This window comes from Mixophyes fleayi, chromosome 2, assembly GCF_038048845.1.
Source record: "Mixophyes fleayi isolate aMixFle1 chromosome 2, aMixFle1.hap1, whole genome shotgun sequence".
Lineage (NCBI taxonomy): Eukaryota > Metazoa > Chordata > Amphibia > Anura > Limnodynastidae > Mixophyes > Mixophyes fleayi.
In genome coordinates, this window is record NC_134403.1 from 133,721,209 (window position 1) to 133,742,764 (window position 21,556).

Genomic DNA, 21,556 nt, shown 5'->3' on the forward strand with positions numbered 1-21,556 from the left:
GATTATGGAGGGTCCCATTATTCCACTATTAGTTGCTACATGGTCGCCTTCTTTGTATAAAATATTATCCCATTGCACACAGTCATGCATGAGTAGCTGATAAGCAACCTCTAAAAATGGTCACAATCACAATAATATTTCTTCTCCACATTTCTTTAAACACAATAAATCCATGGTATAGTCCCAGTACTGTAATCATCAGTGCCAGTAAATTAAGCAAGCATTAAAGCTCACTTATGATCTGCAAAAAGCCCTTCTTCTGTGTTGACCCAAATTACTTAATTGGAGCACATTTCATGATGCCCACCCACTTCTCGCTCCCTGAAACTGTCCTGGGAAATTTAGTCTGTGCCAAAATCTGTGTACTCTGGGGCCCAACTGAAAATGTTCATGCTGTAAAGTGTGAAAACATCACTTCAAAATTCAATCTAACTTCTACTACAGCTAAAGATTTTCAGTTGTCTCATAAAATACTGCCCAGTTTAACTACCTTTATGAGTGAAGGGACTGTAATTATTACATTAGTCACTTCTGATTGGTTAAATGTTTCTACTACATTGGTAAAAATGCCTAAAAGGCAGTACCTCCAAGATGCCTGAAATACCATGCCCTTTTGTTAGTATAAAAAGGCTGCACACCCTCCAATGAAGCAGAGAAAGCCACTAATGCACTTTCTCCTCCCTTTTATCTAATTTAAATAATCTCATTCAATGTGCAAAGTGTTGGACCCCTGCTGAAACAGCCATCATGTCCTGCAAATCCATGTTCTTACCCATAACAACAGGTGCATTTCTGCAAAAGGAAACGTGTGTCACAACACAACATTTGCATTGCAGTTTTGCACTTTTATAAATGAGTCTGTCATGCAAATAGCTATCAATTTAATACTTGCTTACCATTATCTATATGTCAAATCAATCTCTATATTTACTGTGTGTGCTGTAGAAAATGTACACATTCTTATTTATCTAAAAAGAAACAATTGTTAGGTACATTTGATACACCATGTTCTTTTAAGAATTTCTAACAGTAGTCAACACATAGTAACAAAGTAAGACAAGTGTTTATGGGAGCATTACTGCTGAGTGTGTCCTGCTGAAAATCGAGGCACCTTTTGAATAATTTAAGCTTGCATGTGTATTTATTTCACTCTCAGGCATAAAAGTAAACAGATCCAGACAGGAAATAGGAGATAGATGTTACAAACAAGGGCACTCAAAAGGAACAACGGATACCTTTTCTTCATAATAGGCTTGTGTGGGTGTATGTTGTCTAGAGTGAGCCAGTCCCCAGAGAGTTCCAACAGGAAACCATAAGCATTTCATAACAAAGTGCAATAAACCTAGCAACAATAACAGAATAACACTGTTCTCTGCATTCCCCAAATACCGAATACATTAGAAGGAATTCTCATGGTCAGAAGTCAATGACGTCTATTAAATTATTTTTTGAAAATGGGCAATAACATGTTTGCTGGGGTACCAACTAGTGCTGTTAAATAACAAATGACAGATCCAATAAGTTGATGTGCTGCTATTGTAATTTGATTAAGTTAAACATATGTCCTATGATCTATTCTGATTTAATTCATGCATGCCTTTTGTTATTTCAGTCCTTAGTTTGCATCTGTTCTGCATGTTGTACATAGTGCAAGATTACAAAACTACTAAGGGAAGACCCACAGTGCTGGAAATGGAGAACAGTTTGTGAAGGTATGGTTCACTGAACTTCTATGTGTCCAAGACCTTACCCTAACCTTAGTTCCCCACCAATAAATCTCAAGCCTAATGTAGCATTACAAATTAAGCAATTTATCATAGTATGTGACAACAAAATGTATACAGTCATTTTGTTATATTTCTTTGTGTCAAATATTCTAACAGGGATCCCTTGGTAATTTAAATGCCCAGTATTAGGTGTGGTCATATGCAGTTCTTAAAATGGTCACACGCATCTCCAATTAGCCATAATAATTTCCCCATTTAGGGGATTTTCATGTGAACTCTAATATCAATGCATAAGTGCAGTGATCTCATGTACACCAAATTCCTCACCAGCTTGACTAGCCAGCTGCAGATTGGCCTATTATTTGGGTGCAACAAATACTTCATGCTGGTGATCTGATCTCATAACTTGAATGTACTTCTTTGCCAAGGTAATGTGTGGCCCCTGGTGTAACTAACCACTTTTTGAAAAAATAGCATGATGACCCTCACTGCTTTAGCTGCAGGTCTGCAGGATTTATAGGACATAACCACACAGAATGGCCGCATCTCTCTCTCAAACTTTATTTATAGGGCGCCACATGAGGTCTGCAACTCCGTACAGAGGAAAAAAAATAAGACAGTACACGGTATAACAGTGCAATACAGTAAGCAAATAACACTACAACTATCAACACAGCTACTGAGGTCTAAGGGGTATATTCAGTGTAGGCTGAAACCTGTGCCTATTAGCATGGGCACAACTAACAGGTTTAAAGCCACAAAGAGTAATGAGGGATTGAAGTCAATGGACAGAGAGTCCAAGCAGGAGGTGCGCAGTGTAGCTGGGAAGCAATAGTTATAGGTAATGAGAACAAGAGGGAAGAAGGTCTAAGGGGTATATTCAGTGTAGGCTGAAACCTGTGCCTATTAGCATGGGCACAACTAACAGGTTTAAAGCCACAAAGAGTAATGAGGGATTGAAGTCAATGGACAGAGAGTCCAAGCAGGAGGTGCGCAGTGTAGCTGGGAAGCAATAGTTATAGGTAATGAGAACAAGAGGGAAGAAGGTCCTGCTCACTAGAGCTTACAATCTAAAGGGAAAGGGGTAGACAAACGATTGGCACTTGGGGGTGAGCCAATGTAAAGGGATCTGAGGGCAAGAGTGGTAGAGATGGATGATCAAACAGGGTGATTTTCTAAACAGGTGGGTTTTTAAGCTATACAGCCTAGGGAATAGTCTGATAGAACAAGGGAGATCATTCCAGTGGTGTGGGAGAGCAGCACAGGAGAAATCGTGGATAAGAGAGTGTGATGTAGTTACTGGAGGGGAGGAAAGGCAATGGTCATTGGCCGGACACAGAGGGCAGGAGGGAATATGTATGGAGATGAGGTTGGAGATGTAGGGAGCAATGGAGTTGGAGAGAGTCTTGTACGTGAGTGTGAGGCGTTTGAAGAGAATCCTGTAGAGAAGGGGGAGCCAGTGCCAGGTTTAGCAGAGAGTGGAGGCAGATGTGGAGCAGCTAGAGAGGAAGAAAAGTTAGCTGTAGCATTAGTAAAGATCTGGATCACTGCCAGACCCTCCTCCCACATTACTACGAAGTTTCTTATATCCTCTCCTTGACAAAATCCACAACCAGGATGAAGTGAAATGCAACAACACTACAGTGCCCAAATTCTGCCCCCCTCCCTCAGCGCTACTCACGAGACAAGCTGGCAAGCTGATTCCCAACAGAGACTCCTCAGCGGTGCAGCACAAGCCTCATAAGAGAGGTTCACCACATACCACTATCACTAGCCACCTCCCACAGGACAGAGCCAATAGGCTTCTGCTCTACTCCACGGTATCTTGTCGGAAAGCAAATGTACGGATGGAATGAGAGACTGCTTCTGATTGGCTGCCTGTCTATTAGGAAGGTTTATCAGACATTAACTCATTATCAGCTCTAATCAGTTTTGTGTCAATTGTTTTTTTTTTCCCCTGAAGGAATACATTGGATCAAGAATGGTAGGTAAGTATTTCTTACCCTACAATACAAAAAATAAGGGGCAAATATTAATTATTAAAATTAAATAGGAGGCCAATATGTATTTATTAATTCATAATTATTTAGATCTATAGGGGGCTCTCTATAATATTATCTTCTATAGGAGACAATGCCTAATTATGTGTTGCTAAAGTGGGCACTGTATAATTATGTAAGAATAAAGGGGCACAATTTATTATAAGCCCAGTAGATCGACCCACCAGTTTACCCGCCTTTAGCCTCCGAGTCCCTGCTCTGAACAGAGCAGGGACTAGAAAAGGAGCCTGGGTACGAGGGAGTGGCGCATGTGCAGTGAAGCCCCAAAAGTCAATCTCCAGCAAGAGGACATTGAACCGGCCCCAATTATAAAATTGTTAAAGGGTGCACGTTCGTTTTTTCCCCTGGTACCCAACAGTCAAGGGTACCAGGAGAGGCCCCATTTTACTTAGCATTGTGCCGGGTATCCCTAGGTTCAGGTTCCCTCCTAGATGACCAGGACCAATGCTAAGTAGCAGGGCTCGTTAATTAAGTGGATAGAGGTTTTTCTTTTAACAAATTACTTTTTTTTAAAAAAAATGTAAGATAGCTCAAACCGCCTGTGATTTCAGCTATCTCACCTCTCAGTACCACCTCTATATTTCTAGAATCTTGTCTGGTGGTTACTTTGTCTGTTTGCAACTCCGCTACTTAATATACCTCACGATTTGTAATCTTATCATGGCTAAAAGTCAGGGCGGTGATTTGTAATGTGGCGCTTTTGAAAACAGTATTTGTCCTGTGGTTTTATATACTTTCACCCATTCATTCAAATATGTTTTTTAAACCGCCCAAAAATTTGCAGAAAAATTTTAATTTCACAAACTGCAGCTTGATGCTTTTACCTCTTTCTGGTTTTCATAACAATAATTATACAAAAGAAAGAAATCTTTATACACTTATGTATTTTGATGCAAAGCAACAACAACATTTATAAAAAAAACTAAACAAATATTTGCAGACCAATTATATTTGTGCTTTGGCCAGTGTGGTGGAAAGGAGACTAACGAGATAAAATGATTTTCAAGTTATAATAACACTTGACAGGAGTCCAGAGACTTCCCCTGTACACATTTTACATTTGCTATAGTAATGTAACCTAGAACATGCAATTATAGCAGATTCAATGCTTTTCTAGTGTGTAACCTTTTAACCTATACAATTGAAAATGTGATGGACTTCATAATAATAAAAAAAAAAAAAAGTCAAACAAGTAGTGCCCATACATTTTCTCATTTTCCTATCACATACAATCTAGGTGAAGTGAAGTGAACCAAAGTACAATTGACTTTATAATCTTGCTTTTCTATAAAATTGAACATAAACAACGCATTCAAATCAGGTTTATCACAATAGAAAATATGGTGCCATATCTGAAAAAGTACTTAATGATATTTCCACTTGCCACATACAAATTGGAAGATTAAAAAAATAGCAGTAAAAGGTTTTGTTAACACTGAATTTTTGTAATAAATGATTTCTTGAAACAGAATCACATAACAGGGACATTAAACTTTGGTTTATTTTTCCCTGAACAACATCATCATAATCAGCTATATATATAGCGCCACTAATTCTGCAGCGCTGTACAGAGAACTCACATCAGTCCCTGTCCCATTGGAGCTTACAGTCTAAATTCCCTTACATACACACACACACACACACACACACACACACACCCAGACCGAGAGAGAGAGAGAGACTCTAAGGTCAATTTGACAGCAGCCAATTAACCTGCCAGTATGTTTTTGAAATATGGGAGGAAACTGGAGCACCCGCAGGAAACTCACGCAAACACGGGGAGAACATACAAACTCCATACAGCTAAGGCCATAGTCGGGAATCAAACTCATGACCAAAGTGCTGTGAAGCAGAAGTGCTAGCCACCAGCACATCTCCAACCCCAATTAAAATTGACAGGCAACAATTCCTAGACAATACAATATTTGGTAGCTTATATCTTGGTAACAGCATTCTTTTAGTGAAAGATAGGGAGATTAGTAGACAATACCACAAAGGATGGTCACCCCTTTAGAAATGACAATTGTTCAAGAAACAATGTAACATTTATTTTCAAATTATTCATGGTTTCTGTGTGTAGGGAATTCAGGGGCTGGTCATCCAAATGCTCCCTGCAATCATTGCATTCTACTACCCTAAGTGTCTGCCTGACAGTGGATTACTTATACAGCATTGACATTGAACAAGGTATTGGAAAATAATTTGCCAGGCAGATGATTGCTTTGGGATGGTATTATGTGGGCTCTCTAATATTAAATGACAATTCAACAGGGGCTTATGATGTAGCCTGTAGTGTATATTATAGAAATATGGTGAGGAAATAAAAAAATACTAAGAATCTATTATAGCCACTGTGTCTATTTCATTTTACACCTGCATGGGTAAAAAGGTTACAAGTTGTTTCTTGAGTAATTATGATATAGCTGTGTATACTCTGATATCCAGTATCTAGTAAATCTTTTTAATCATAGTACTTTTCAGAATATACTGTCATGCTGCACTTTAGACAATAATTTGATTAAAGGTCTCTAAGAATGGTTGCAGATTATTCCAGTTCCAATTGAGACTCTCAATGCATATACTCCATTGCTATCCACATTGCATAGACACCACTGCCATCCACAGAAAGCAGATCCACTTGCCAGTCTCATTGTACATACCCCATTCACAGACCATTACCAGTCAGTTTCCACAGTCCCCATTGCCAAGCACAGACCAGTTACCTGATCTGAAAGCAATCTAGTAGCTACAATTATTTCTATACTGTGTACTTCTGCCCCCAAATTGTCACACAATATGTGTACTGTTTGGAGGTTCTGAGATCCTCTGATCTCATGTTGAAGAAGCACAATTAAGACTCTATACCAGGGTTTCCCAAACCCAGTCCTCAGGGCTCCCCAACAGGGCAGGTTTTCTGGATCACATGTGACATAATTAGGACCACCTGTGGATCTGTTACAATGTGTCAGTCAGTAATGAATACACCTGTGCTCCAGCAAGGAGATATGGAAAACCTGCACTGTTGGGGAGCCCCGAGGACTGGGTTTGGGAAACCCTGCTCTATACCATAAACCATGACAACTCTAAACTTAATTTATTTATAAAAAAAAAATTATATGACCAGTTATGTCAGTGTATAACCATATACAGTATAAGCCAATTTTTCTTTATCAAGCTTCAAAGACATCAATAACAACTGTATAATAAAGACAAAGTTGGTAAAACCTTCAAAGTAAACTACATCATGACTTAATGAGGCAATCAAATATAGTGTATGATGTCAATATGAAGAAGAAAGAAAGAAGAAAGAGAAAAGAGAAAGATAAGATACTTCCACGGTATCAAAGAGTGGGACAAAGAGATGAGGATAGAAGGGCAAGGAGGGAGGGGGGAGGATTTTCCTAGAATAATCATAAGGCTTCTGATATCACTCAGGGGGTCTTGAATCTTGGCTTATAAAGAAAGAGTGAGTTGGGACTCTGGAGTTATTATGAGGGGGCTGTATCAAGGATGGATAGGAATGTGAATTTTTCAGAATTTTGGAATTGGAGCCAGGATTACCAAATAGTACAGTAATCTGTGAATTTATCTGTCATGGGGAGTGTTATTTGGTTCTATAAAATTCCAGTCTCGTATAGACGGAAGGCGGATGATTTCTAGTAGATCGGTATTATTGCTTTGGCTGCTTAAATAAGATGTTTCAAAATTGATTTTTTTAACCTAGAAATTGGAATGTTAAAGCAAAGAAAAACAATACCTGTTAGCGCTCAACAGGCTGTGATGCGAAGGACAGCTGCGACGGATCTGCAGTCCCCCTAAAAAATGTGTAGCAAGAAACAAAGTTTGCAGCAATGAACCTTGAATCACACAATATAAATAAGTGTATTGCGGGTAATATATTAATAAACGGATTTATTTCTATATCAAATGTAAATTACAAATAATGAAACATAAAAAATCATAAAAAAATACGATCTCAAAAGTCGTATAAAAATGATGAAGCCTGAGAATAGAGACATGCACCTATATATCCAATACAGTATGAGCCCATCCGACCAATAAAGTGGATTTGACCATAAATGATCCAATATTGATCGATCCTTCAAATATGAAAATTCACGTATGCCATATGTTATTATTATTTGGCACATATGCTATATATCATAATGTCCTGGAGCAATCCGCAGTCAGCATGTATTGCATCCAAAAAAGAAACTATTATTGGACACCAGTTCATAGACAGCCACACGTGAATCCTAGAGTGTATATAATATAATGATGTCCTCAGCCAATATATTGGGCTAGTAGAATATAATAAGCAGTGGATATATGTTACATATATAGATAGTTAACCAGAATGATGAGGAACACAGACTGTCTAATCGCACAGCTGCGTGTGCTTGCAAAAGTGTTACTCACGGACCACCGCAATCCTGGGTCGCTCTGTGACACCGTCTCTCTTTTACATGGGCAACGTATTCCACAGTCTTTTAAGTGGTAAATACGAAGGATCCAAATTCCATCCACTCGTACAACTATGTGTGTCTAGAGTAATTTTCTCCCGGATCACTACAATCCTAGGTCGCTCAAAGACTGCACCGCTCCCTCACGTGATCGTGTATCCTGCGGTCTTAGAATAGTTTGTGCACAAGCACTTCTGTATTCCAAATATGATGACCCGGCTGCTTTTCGGCATAAATGATAAAAGCAAGTGGTAAATAGGACCTATAATTATGGCTCGTGGGCTCCAAATAAAATCCAGGCAACAAGATGAGACCAGACTGACGCGTTTCATCGCAATAAGCGATTTCCTCAGAGACATATGGTCAACTACAATTACATCCTCTATATAACCAGACTTGATTAGTATCATATGCACCTGAGTGCTTAACTCCTACATAACCACAGCACACAAACTCATCTCATTGTCTCAAATACCATTAATTCAAATTGCTATCACTCATTAGTCTTATATATCTTTCCTACTCAACATGTATCCTATAGTAAGAGGAATAATATATCCTATATCAAACAATATATACATTTTCCTTTAATAAAACAATTAAAATATTATTGATCCTATATTTTTATAATGTGCATCCACAATCATAACTCACATCCTTCTCTTCTCTATATCAATAAGCTTAATATCTTATCAACATATCATATATACTAAAATAGGCTACATTACAAAAACATTGCAAAAAAATAATTGCTAGAGCATATTCATTAGGTATATACAAAACCCAGAGGGAACTACAGATCAATCCTTGTAATAAATGTCTATAGACCTCCAATTGAAATGGTGTCAGTTCTATAATACACACATATATAATCTCATTCATAGTATAATATTATGTAAGACTAGTGCCCACCTAACTGGGCTTAATCAAAGGGTACCATAGGAAGAATCTCACTCTATAGAGATAAATACAATATTACATGGGAAGTAGCCAACCAACAGACTTCTACCAACAGCAAGATAAAATAAATGATATAAATCAACTACAATCCCCCAGTTAACATATTATTCTAAAGCTGCTAAATAACTTTGTTTAGTTCCAAAGATTCGTTCAGACCAAAAGGTGAAAGTGTATTCAATTGGTAAATCCAAAAAACCTCATGTCTACATAGTCTTTTATACCTGTCCTCACCCCTAGGGGTGGCTTTTATTAGTTCAACCCCAGTAATAGTAAGACATTCAGGATTGCACTTGTGGTTCAAAGAATAGTGTCGAAAAACATTATGTGTCATTGTGAGGATGTTGCACCTATGTTCGTTAAATCTTATTTTTAACATTCTTGTAGTTCTTCCTATATATAATAAATTGCAATTGAACCTCAAAAGGTAAATAACAAACTTTGAATTACAATTTATAAATCCTTTAACCAAATATTGTTAGAAATCTCAATAATCTGAAACCAAATAGGTAGAAGTACTGCACAATCCCACCAGATATGTAAACGAGGGCTAGGAGCATTTTGGCACCTCCAACATGAGTCAGAGACGCCCCGGTAAATTTTTGACAAGTGGACAGGACTTCTATAACATTTAGTGAGTAGTTTATAATGGGTTTCTACAACAAAGATGCTGGCGGAACTTGCATGGGTGTTCTCGAATATAGCTGGCAAGTCTCCCTCCCAAATCACATCACCCAGGTCCTGTTCCCAAGCTTTGGTAAACTTGGGCATAGAGCTAAACAAGTTTTCTATAAGAAGTTTATAAATATTAGAGAGTAAGTGTGAAGGGCAGCTTGTAGTTGTGCACAACATTTCAAATTTCGTTAGGTCTCTGGTTGTAGCCGTACGTGGAATACCCAAGACAAAGAACTGTTTAATTTGAAGGTATCTCCATATTTCTGAGTTTGGTAAGTCCCATTTATCCTGGATCTCCTCAAAGGGAGACACACCTGAGGATCAGATCAGCTGGCCGACACATGTGAACCCTGCCCAAACCCATGCCTTGAATGCACTGTCCGGATAACCTGGAGAAAACAAGGGGTTATCAAAGATAGGGAACATGGGTGAGATGGGTGAGGAGATATGGGCAAGAATTCGAAGTTTGGACCATCTAGTGATGGTGGGTCCAATTGTGGGGTGTTTAACTTGAGGCAATTTACTCAGCCAATGGGTGTATCTGGTTGAGCAGGGTTAGTGTGATCCTTCTATCATAACCCATTGTTTATCACAATTAGGGCTTGTCAATTCTAGATTCCTTCTTAACACTATGGCATCATGGTACAAAGGAAAGTGTGGAAGTTGTAGACCCCCAAGTGTTTCCGCCTGTATAGGATATTGTGTTTGAAATGCCCCCCCCCTCCCCCACAAAGTCTCTCACTAATCTCTATAGATCCAGGAAACACCTGTCAGGTATGTGAATTGGGAGAGTTTCTAAGAGATATAGAATTCACGGGAGGATGTTCATTTTTACTATGTTGATTCTACCTACCCTGGAGAAGTTTTGTTCTGCCTTTCTCCCTAGTCCGATTGTAACCGAGTTAAGAGAGTTCTAAAGTTGAGTTCAAACAATTTGGTTAGATCTTTAGAGATGAGTATTCCTAAGCATTTAATATGGCAGGGGTGCCATTGAAAATCAAACGCTTGTTTGAGTCCTTCCGCCACATGAGGGGTGAGGACAGGGTAAGGGCTAAAAATTTAGAGTAATTGATTTTAAAGTTGTAAATAGAACCGAAACGATAAAATTCTTCAATCAAATTGGTAATTGAAATGTCCGGATTAGTGACTATAGGGAAAAGGTCGTCTGCATAAAGCACTAGTTTATATTCCACCCTTCCCACTCGTATCCTAGGAATATCAGGGTTGGCTCTGATGGATCTTGTCAGAGCCTAATGTATAACACCTGTCTGGTGCTTTTAATTCTACCAGTTTCCATTGTTTCTTCCACCATTTTTCTGAGAAGTGATTAACAATAAGGTATTTTCAAAATTGCACAGGCACACCTTGTATCCACATGCTAAAATCCCCCTCATTGTAAGGTGTACTTGGGTAAGAACAAAAGGACATTGCATCAGTAAATATAAAGCACCTCATTGCAATTTGGACAGATTATTATTTTTATACTGAAGTTTAGAGTTGAGCGAGGACACACCCAATTAACTCAACTCTAAATTTCAGTGTGAAAATAAAGATGTTCAGTATTTGTGTACTACATGCAAAAGTATAAAGTATATTCCCTGCATGATAAAAGAAGCACCTGCATCCTTTATATTACAACATGGTTTATCCAGGAGCAAATATGCTCCTTTTTTGCTTTGTTCCTAATGCTACATGAGGTTCAAAAGCTTTATTAAATGCACTAGAAATGGAGAATAATACACATGTCAAATATGATTCCTTTTGACCTCTGGGTTCACGTTACTTGCCATATTTTACCCTGCTAATTGTGGTGTACAAATACTCCGGCACTAGTGTTACAAGAACTAAACTTTGATCCCCATAGAGTTAACACAACAATATTGTTTGTTGCCAAATAGATTATTGTCATCTGCTGGCAGTTATGTACTGTTAAATATTGTATCTGTATGAATCAGTGTTATGCTTCAGATTATATCATTTTATGATTTCATATCTAGACACTAACATATATTTGATACTTTTTGAAACATACTTGCCAATTTTTATACCTTGCTTCAGGGTGAAGCTGTGAGCGCAACTTGACGCCATTCGCATCATCAAGTCAGTGGGGTAAATCTTATGATGATGCTAATTTGGTCATCACGCCACTGCCTACTCTGTAGTCACTGAGGAGAGTAGGCTTGTTGATGCCATTGTGTCATCAATGAATGGGGCTAGATGTATGATGATGTAGTTTGCGTTGAGGCATCTTTACGTTCGCCTTTCAGGCAGGTCGGTGGTCTCATCCTAATTTGGGAGTATCCTGAACTCTCTGGTGGAGTAGGCAATATTTCTAAAAGGACACTAATATGAAAATAATTTTTTGTAATATTTATATTTTTTTTAAATCTTTAAAAATGTAGCAGTGTTACAGAAAAATATTTTATTTTTTATAAATTCAGTGTAAACTTTGTGGGACTTTACATGACCTTGCACTGCTAATTTGTCTCATTTGGTAATAGCTCCCATTTTATTTGCTAAATTTACCTGGTTCAGACTGCATAGGCTATAGACAACACCAGTGGTCAATATGGGCCACTAAAGGGAGGTATGACCTAACGGCGCTTCTCACAACTATTCATGTGCTGTATAGATATGTGCAATATAGAGACGCGAGTATAGTCTCCTGTTCGTTTTAACCAGCTTTTGCTATACTGAAGAAAAAAATACCAAAATGGATCTCCTAATCAGTGTGACAGTTATTGTACATCTAACCTTGGCTTTTGCAGTGAGAAATACCACAGGATAAAGTACAAGTGTGTGGATTTCTGTTGTATATAACTTGGATTGGACCAGTTCATTAAAATACAGTGTAACCTCCTGCTTCCAGGTAATTCATTCAATGTGGCGACTTATGTATTGTCATTATCGGCATTACAGTGAGAGAGAGACACCCTCCTACCAAAATGTATGTTGAAGGGATCTATTTATGAGTATTCATATCTTAATATAGAGTATATTAATTATTACGCTTTTGCCTCCATAGAAAGGATACTAATCTTTGTAGACACTTTGGAGATCATAATTCATTGTCTCTGAGTTTCCTTATACACTTTCTTAATAATATTAAAGTTACCATAAACATAACAAGTCTTTTAATGAATATTTATATATATATTTTTTTATTGCAAGCTATGTGTTGAAATTATGCATTTAATATAGATATGACTTTTGATCTAGAGAAATAAGTAGCATTTTATGGTGTGCACACCATTGTATTTATTTATTCAACTTTGTTATTACTATATATTTGTTGCTAATTAAATATAATCAACATTAACATTATTATCGATACATGTATTTAATTATTTTTTTTCAAACGATCAAATTTCCTAATACTTCTGGATCCTTGGTGGACCACTGACTCTCGGTTCAGTTACATTATATATACCATCAATACTAAATTGCCACTATTGTAAGCTAATTAATGATAAACTATTGTTTGCAAAATAATGAAAAATAATATATCATTAAGGCTCATTTACAAACCAAGCTTTTTTATGTCCACCAAGAGCGTTTCCAGGTACTTGCCCACTTCTTGGCCCAGGAACTGTCACCTTAAAAGAGGTATGTGCATACTTTTGTGGTTGTGCATCTTCCTGAAAATTTGCATGATGAAAACAGTTCAAACAACAATTCCAGGTCCTTCTAGTTCTTTAGATTCACTCCATTCATTAACTCCAGTGCTTACATTTACTTCCTAAAATATTGTTTGGGTTAGACTAATCTGCTTCTTTAATTAAACATGGCAATGGGAAGACATCAACAATGTCTTACATGTGTCATTTCTGGGTTTCAATATTTTTATTACCTTGGTCAAGTGCACCTAGGATTATGCTTTTCCATAAAAGTGCAACTGAAAGGTGCAAAATGCACACCAATAGAAATATAGAATGAGAGACACAACTCCTTTTGCAGGGAGAATGCCCTTCTCTTAAATTCACCTTCTCCACGTCTTTATCTGCTGTATAGGACAGTGGCCACTTAGTTAGCGCAGGGGGGGGGGGGGGTTTCTAGAGACTCAGAAACCCCCCCTGCGTGCTCCACTGGAGCAAAAGCAGTTGATTTCATGCCCCATTTCGCCCAACTTTTGCACCTATTATCCACCTGTGCACTGGCGCAACAAAAAGTGTCACACAATCGCACTTTCACTGTGCTTTTGAACACATATAAAGGGGCGTCTTTGTGTCTGGGGGAGCAATGCTAGAGATAGTAACTGCAACTTCTAGCAACAAAACAATGAGAATCAAGACTTTTGTGCTAGAAATTATCCACACAAAATAGATTTTGGCCTCTTTTTTCTAACTCTGATCTTCAGTTATATAGAATCGTGTCACTCTCATCTTGTGCTCTAATCAAGCTCTTCATTCATGTGGGAGGAATTTTTATCAAGTGGCTACGAATATTGATTGCATCATCAGGAACAGAAAAAAATGAAAACGGATGAAAAGGTGTCATATAGATTGAAAAATAATGCACTTCATTCAGTATTTGGATCGAAGCAATGGAAGCAAAAGTCTCATTTTTAACTTCATTTTCTCAGATACACTGAAAGTCATTTGACTTCTGTGCATATCATCTTCAAGAATATATATTCTAATGTGGTTACATTTTATTTCTAATTTTATGTTTGATTAAAATCTAAAGGAAAAATTACTTTTTTTTTAAAAAAAAATGCATACTGTGGACCCCATTTACAGTTGTGCCTATGTCTGGGTGTTTTTTGTATAAGATACACATTTGCATACTGTCACTAAATGTATATATTCATGTGGTTACATACATACTTGTGTGTCTTTGAGTTGTGTCTTCTTACGCCTGGTGAGACAAAATGGGGAGAGGCAAGTACAGTAAGGGTGTGTTCACATAATTGTGACTTTAGTAAAAGGAAACATCTACAAATATGCCTTTTAGGGAGTGTATCTCTTAGAGGTGCACCAATATACAATGATAATGATGACCAGTAATCAGTAGCACTATCTAGCAGCTTCTGAGTGGCAGATTGCATTTTGACCCCTCCAGCTGATATTACTTAATTCATTAGAGTAGAGGCTATATTGTATGAAGCTGTGGCCATTACATAATTGACATTTCCATACAGACAACAGCAGGAAAAAAGATTCCAGTTTGAATTTTAAAGGAACAACAACAACAACAACAACAGTATTTGCATTCTGTATTTGTGTTTGTATTTAATTACATTCTATATTTAAATGTGACTTTAATTTTTATTAATGTAACACTCCCTCTGGTGATGGTATTGATGCCTCCCGTGGCTGAGTGTGTTGGTCGGCTCTGGGACCAGGGTTGCCAACTCTGAAATGAAAAACAAGCAACCGCTTAGTGAAAAACAAACCCAAAACAAGCCCAAAACAAACTTAAAAAGCCCAAAAAAAGCCCAACTTACAGGGGACCGTCCTTTTCTATAACACTAATTTCTACACTGAATCTCCATTTAGAAAACCTTTATATACACAAGAGGACACATTTATACACTGATATGGGAAATGAAAAAGCAAATGCTGTAATTTAGGACACTGGTATGTCTATACCACACAGCACCATGTTATAACAGTATAAAATAGGGCTCTGAAAAAAAAGTAGTCTTCTGACATGAGCAGCTTACTGAATGGGAGATTAGGGTGTTATATAGCAGTGTTACCTGCTATAAGTGCAGCGATCGTGTGTCAGTCACAGCACTTATTTCAGTAGGTTGCTGTAGATCCGTCTTCCTGTGGTTTATTCCACGTCCTGCTCTGACTCCGCCCACCCACAAAGCGCCACTTCATTGGAGGAATTTGCTGCACAACCCACCCACAAAAAAAACAAAACAGTGTACCAATCACAACATGGTGACAGAGGAATTAAAAAAAAACAAAAAAAACTGATTATGCAGCCTGAGGACTTGGCGAACGTGTCCAAGCCCAAAAACAAGCTACCCGCGGCAGTGAAAAAAACTCTGCAACTTCACAAAAAAAGAAGCCCAATTCCGCTTGTTATAATGTCTGGGACCCAGAGGAGACACACCAGAGGGTTGCTTAGCAACATCAGGCTGGTATTAGGGGATCAGATCTGTCTGTGGAGAGAGTGTCAGCCAGGGACCCAAGACAGAGGGGAGGAAGTCCTGGGACCCCCCTTGCATATCGGTGGAACTGGTCAATCATATACTGGCCCAAGGGCCATAGTGCAACATCACAGACAGAATGCATGGAGCAGTTTTCAGGGATAAATTACCTCAGAAAGTGACATGATGATAGAAAGGAAAGGCAGCAAACATTGAAGGGGAGAGAGATATTACCCCTGCAGATGAGGGGAGAGAGATATTACCCCTGCAGTGGACTTTAGAGAGATATTTCCCCTGCAGAGGAAAGGAGAGAGATATCACCCCTGCAGAGGAGGAGAGAGAAATATTATCCCTGCAGAGGAGGGGAGAGAAATATTCCCCCCACTGAGGAAAGGAGAGAGATATCACCCCCACAGAGGATGGGGCAGAGATATCACCCCCACAGAGTATGGGAGAGAGATATCACCCCCGCAGAGTATGGGAGAGAGATATAGCCCCCAGAGAGAAGAGGAGAGAAAAATCACCCCCGCAGAGGAGGGTATAGAAATATTATCCCTGCAGAGGACAGGAGAGAGATACCATCCCCGCAGAGGAGGGGAGAGAGATATTATCCCTGCAGAGGAGGGGAGAGAAATATTACCTACACAGATGACAGGGGAGAGATATCACCACTGCAGAGAAGAGGAGAGAGATATCACCACCGCAGAGGATGGGAGAGAGATAACACCCCCGCAGAGGAAGGGAGAGAAATATTACCTACACAGATGACAGGGGAGAGATATCACCACTGCAGAGAAGAGGAGAGAGATATCACCCCCGCAGAGAAAAGGAGAGAGATAACACCCCCGCAGAGGAGGGGATAAAAATATTATCCTTTCAGAGGACTGGGAGAGATATTATCCCTGCAGAGGATGGGAGAGAGATATTATCCCTGCAGATGAGGGAAGAGATATAAAAAACCCACGCAGAGGAGGGGAGAGAAATATTAACGCCGCAGAGGATGTGAGAGAGATATCACCCCCGCAGAGGAAGAGTCAGTGAACACTGCTGCGAAAGAGATATGAGGGTGAGCTAGAGAGCCACCATTTTGGATTTGACTGCCCTATTGATATTCTGTTCTTGTAGCCCTTAAGAACTGTGCAGGAGGAGACAGGATATGTATATAGGAACTGTACATATTTATTTTATCACTGCAACAGTTTAAGAATGTGCTGGAGTGAAGAAGGCATGTAAATAAAGAATTAATTTTGCAATATAGAGATGGTCTGGCACCCAAATTATTGAGACATCTAATTGCACTGCACCAGCAAGATACATCACCCAACATCTTCACAGAGACTCTGTAAAAATAACCTGCATGTGCGGGGACCCGCACATGCACGCCAGGAGCTAGCCAAGGCTGGGAAGGAGGTGTACTGCCTAAACTGTACACCTCAACACGACACACAATGACAAGGGGTTACATTAATAACTATGTCACAACACTTTTCTCTCCTGTATATGATACTTCATTATTTATGTTATGAATAAATAGGGTAAAGAGACTAACAATTACTACTAACAATCTCAAGCTTCATGTCTATCACGCGCTGGCCTCGCAAACGGGCACCGGCGCCTTTATCTGCATCCTGCAGGCGGTGATTCTGGCGTTCCGGCCACATCCTCGGATGATGGCTGCCATCTTGTTGTCGGGTCTGCTCTTCCTTCTTCAGACCTCCCACTCGCTCCTCATTGGCCACAGTATCATGGAGGGGTATTTAAATTACCTGGTTTCTCCTGTCAGATGTCTGTTCTTCATGCTCACTCCTGCTGTTGTAAGGACCTGGCTCACTTCTGTCTATATAGAACTTCTGCTGCTCCAGTGACTCCACTACTACTCCTGAGTTACTCCCATTGTGTCAGCTACGGATCTACCTCTCCACGCCGCGGCCTATATTGAGCTACCTTTGTTTCAGTGACTCCATTATTACTCCTGAGTTACTACCATCGTGTCAGCCACAGTTCTACCTCTCCACGCAGTGGCCTATATTGAACTACCGCTGCTCCAGAGTCTCTATTGCTATTATTAAGTTACCATCATTGTGTCAGCTATAGTTCTACATCTCTACTTCGTTACCTATATTGAATTACCGCTATTCCAGTGACTCTACTGTCGTGGCCCTGAGTTACCATCATTGTGTCAGCTATAGTTCTACATCTCTACTCTGTTACCTATATTGAACTACCGCTGCTCCAGTGACTCTATTGCTATTTTTCTGAGTTACCATCATCGTGCCAGCTATAGTTCTACATTTCTATTCCTTTGCCTATATTAAACTACTGCTGCTCTAGTGACTCTATTATTATTATTATTCTGAGTTACCTCTTAGTGTCCAGCTATCACCTGCCTCCTCCGCTTCTGGCTCCTCCTACCACTCTGCCCAGTGCTCTCTCAGGGGACAACGAGCTGCGGAATAGGGGCTGATAAGGCCATACCTCCTTGCGGGGGTCCCTTGTGAATACCACCTACCCGTTAAACTCCCAACTCCTGAGTGAGCCATGTCAAAACCTGGCAGATACAGGGGCAGGGGCAGCCTTGCCCGGGGGACAGGGGGGCATGTGCCCATCGGGCCGGTCAGAAAAAGTGTGTTTTGGGCCGGTCTCTTCTGCTCGGTGGCTGGTCCCGGGGAGAGACCAGCCACCGAGCAGGAGAGACCGGCTCCCCTCCTGCTCAGTGATAGGTCAAACATTCGGCCTATCACTGAGAATTCTTCTGTCACATGGGACACGCACCATGTGATTGGTGCCATCCCATGTCGGAAGAATGAGAAGTGCAGACCGCGCGGCGCGGATGGAGGTAGGTAAGTCTGGTAGGGGGGTATATTAATAGTGTGTGTGTGAGTCAATATACTGTGTGTGTGTGTGTGTGAGTGAATATACTGTGTGTGTGTGTTTGTGTAATATACTGTGTGTGTGTGTGTGTGTGTGTGTGTGTAATATACTGTGTGTGTGTGTGTGTGTGTGTGTGTGTGTGTGTGTGTGAAGGGCATATATACTGTGCGTGTGTGAGGGGCATATATACTGTGTGTGAGTGAGGGGCCAGTGTAGTGTGTGTGTGTGAGTGAGGGGCCAGTGTATTGTCTGTGTGTGTGTGTGTGTGTGTATTGCTATTTTATTTGTGTTGATGGTGGGCAATTTAATTTTCTCCAAATAGGGCCTCCAGTATTCCAGGATGCAGACAAGCAGCAAATGAGCTAAAGAAACCTGCAGCCACAAGTGGTGACAGTGACAAGAACAGGTAGGAGAGAACAGGACAGTCTGCCAACTGTCCTGAATCTAGTGGGGTAGTCCTGAATTTGGGTGACTGTTTCGCTTAGGACAGTTGAGAGATATGTCCCGCTTCACCGTTTACTGCTCGTGAAAGCAGAACCGTGTGCACCTAACAGTAGTGCACACAGTATTGCCTATGTATTTGTCTAAAATGATAACCATGTTACATCATAGGGGGTTACCCTGTCTATATATAGTACATATATATATATATATATATACATATATATAGTGCTTTTTCAAGGCAAAAATTGTACTCTCTGCTTCCAAATTAAATTAAAATATTCTCTGCTCTATTTTATAAAGTAGAGAATAAGACTGAATGGGAGCAGCCGACACAGGGAGGTGACACGCACATCAGCAGAGAAGGAGTGGGTGCTGTGTATTCTCCTTCCCTGGCTGGCTCCATACTGAAAGTACGTAGTTGATAGGCTGCAATTAGGTTACTAGATTAGCCAGTGAGTGAGGGCACATGGGGAAGTCTGAGTGGCATGTGGGGAGGTCATAGTGGCATGGGGGAGTAAGTGAAGGGACTTTTGGAGCACATGTGGGATATGATCATCATCCTCATCAACATTTATTTATATGGCAGGTTCCGTAGCGCTTTACAATTGGGATCAAACAGTAATAAAACAATACTTGGTAATACATACAGAGAGGTAAGAGGGCCCTGCTTGCAAGCTTACAATCTATGGGACAATGGTTTGATACACAAGGTTCTGTGAGAAACAGGCACCCAATGTAGAGACTGACAGAGTGACTCATGAAAAATTATTTGCAAAGAAAATCAATCTAGCTGCTGCGTGCAAAATAGCTTGTAGGGGCTCGAGTATGATTTTGGGAAGACCAGTGAGGAGGGAATTACAATAGTCGATGCAGGAGATGATGAGTGCATGAATTAAAATTTTTGCAGTATCTTGTATGAGAAATGTACGTAATGTTTTTAGATGTATGCAGCATCTATAATATAAATGTCTAGTGGCGTGTGTTAGTCTGTCTGTGTGTGCAAAAAATAAAACCAAGCTGCAGCGCCACCTGCTGGGCTGAGTTATACACTGACCTACTAAATTCTTAGTGTGTGTGGAAAAAAAAATTCAGAAAGAGCTGAAATTTGGTATACTAAGATGTTTTTAATTTCTTAATGTAATTTGTTAATTGTTAAAAGTGTTCATAAAGATTTTAAAAAAATATATATATATTTCTTGAAGGAGAAGTGACAGTTGGGAGTGGTTGGTGGTTGCCGGGGATGACAGTGGGGAGTGGTTGGTGGTTGAGGCCTGGGCTATGGCCCAAATGCATGACAAGAACCTTTTTAACACCTTTAGTAGCTTGATTTGACTAGAATGCATGAGTATCATGCACGGGTAACTTGTGATGTAAATATAGAGTTGATGTGGTGAACAAAGGATAGTTGCGAGTCAAGGATTACGACTAGGCAGCGGGCTTATGGGGTGGGATTTATGGTCATGTTGCCAACAGAAATAGAAATGTCAGGCAGGAAGCTTCTATTGTTGGGTGGGAATATTATTAATTCTGTTTTTGAAAGATTGAGTTTCAGTTGGCGAGAGAACATCCAAGATGAAATGGCAGAAAGACAGTCAGTAACGCGAGATATCACAGATGGTGAGAGATCAGGAGAGGATAGATAAATTGGGATATAAGATTTGTGGTTGTCTGAGGGCATGTGAAGACACTTTGTGGTAAGTGGGGGTCTGAGAACTTGTGGGAGAATTTTGGAGCAAGTTCTAGGCCTTGAGCAAGTAAGAGAAATGTGGCAGCATTTTGATATGAGTGATGTGGGGGTGTCAAGGTCAACTTGTTAGTTTAACTTGAAGAGGAATACCATATGTGTGTGCATGATGAGAGCTACTTAGAATGTGGTGAGCTAGGTTTGTGTCATTTTACTTTGATTTGTGGGGTCTCATAGAAAGAGAACATCTTTTTAAAAATGCTTGTTTTTAGAAAGAGGGATTTTTACTGCTGCTGTTTTACCTGAGCTGAGTGAAATGACACAGAGTGATTTATGTTGGGTAAATGTAAACTCTCCTCAGTTAAAGCTGTGATTACAGGTAGCTGTGGCAGATATTTCTGATCACCATGTGACTGGGTGTTAGTAGGAAAACCAATAAGAAACCATAAATTTAGGGCAGCACAGTGGCTTAGTGTTTAGTACTTCTGCCACACAGCACTGGGGTCATGAGTTTGATTCCCTACCAGGGCTTTATCTGTGTGGAGTTTGTATGCCCACTCCCTGCCCCGTGT